The following is a 1586-nucleotide window of genomic DNA, read 5'->3' on the forward strand; positions in this document are numbered from 1 at the left end:
GAGACGTAAATATGTGAGAGGTGACGCCATAGGAAGTCGATGGTCCAAGCGACAATTGTGTGGAGCGACTTATCCAAGAAATATGGTCGCCAGGACAGTGTTTGCTGCCATATCAGCCTCCTGTACACAGTGATCCAGTCCTTTTCGTTCATTGAACACCGAACCCTACACGCCCTCTGATATATTGCTTAATTAACAAATATTCACAAATAAAGATTATATTTGTATATGTTATCAGAAAGGCAGATATAAAATAGGTTTTGTGAATCCATCACAGAGATTATACCTTATTAGAGAGGAAAAATATTCATACTTTAAACAAGGCTTCATGGCCGACGCTCTCCTTACCGATATAGGAACTATGACCTTCCGAAGATCAATGTTAATTTAATCTAGATATTGTAATAAACGAAGTTTTCTATGTCATCATAAAGACATAAATATAAGCTGCATGTTAATACTTTGGCATAAATATAACTGAAGTGAAAGTGAAGATATATGCCTTTTTATAGTTACTTGATGGCTCGCTCAGGGAGTGTGAAGGCCTCCACACAAGCCAATCAATTTTATAATTACTTTGCATATATGCAAAGTAACGCCATAGGTCTTTATGTCAGAATAAAGACATGTAGACGATAATGTAACTACATTTCAAGGAAAACATATCTTAATATAATTATTAAATGAATGCAAAGTTATGGTTAAATAAATAGCCAATACCACACAATCGCCGGTGTCCGGACACATGAATAGTCGCATTAGGTGAAAGGAAATGTACCCAACCATTTCCATTTACCCAACCAGTTTGTGCACCCTATACTCATCCTCTGTGCGGTAATTTATTGTGCACCCCATACTCATCTTGTTACCGGTAGTTTGTGCAACCCATACTCATCCTGTGACCCGTAATTTATTGTGCATCCCATACTCATCCTGTTACCGGTAGTTTGTGCAGCCCATACCCATCCTGTGACCTGTAATTTATTGTGCAACCCATACTTATCCTGTGACCTGTAGTTTATTGTGCAGCTAATACTCAACCTGTGAGTCACAGGACATTGCGCAACCCTTTCTCATCGTGTGAATCTTTGTTTACTTTGCTCTCCATATTCATCCTCTGCGCGATAGTTTCTTGTGCAACCCATACCCATGATGTGAGTGGTAGTTTATTGTGTACCCTATACTCATCCTGTGAGTATAGGGCGACCCTTTTGGAAACGCATGGAAACGCAACACTTGGGTTGACCCGATTGACGGACTGGTTATATTCCAACAGGGTCTGAGATATTTGCACTGGCGGGCGGCGTTCTTGCCAACTATATGGCTGTTAAGTTGAAAATTGTAACTGTTAAGAGCATTCTATTGTGGTTTTAATATTGAACAATTATACATATACGAAACAGACAAATCTGGTGTCCGAAATAGTAAAAATATTAGTGTGCGATGTGATCAATGTAAGGGGGATATTGGGTGTGCCTCGTATCCCCTACAACAACAAGAAGTTCGAGAGCGATGAGGCCGCCACCTACTAGCTTCGGGGCGCATCCGATCCCACGATCGTCGTCGCCCCTAAATCAACACAACAA

Source organism: Procambarus clarkii, chromosome 35 (genome assembly GCF_040958095.1).
Source record: "Procambarus clarkii isolate CNS0578487 chromosome 35, FALCON_Pclarkii_2.0, whole genome shotgun sequence".
Lineage (NCBI taxonomy): Eukaryota > Metazoa > Arthropoda > Malacostraca > Decapoda > Cambaridae > Procambarus > Procambarus clarkii.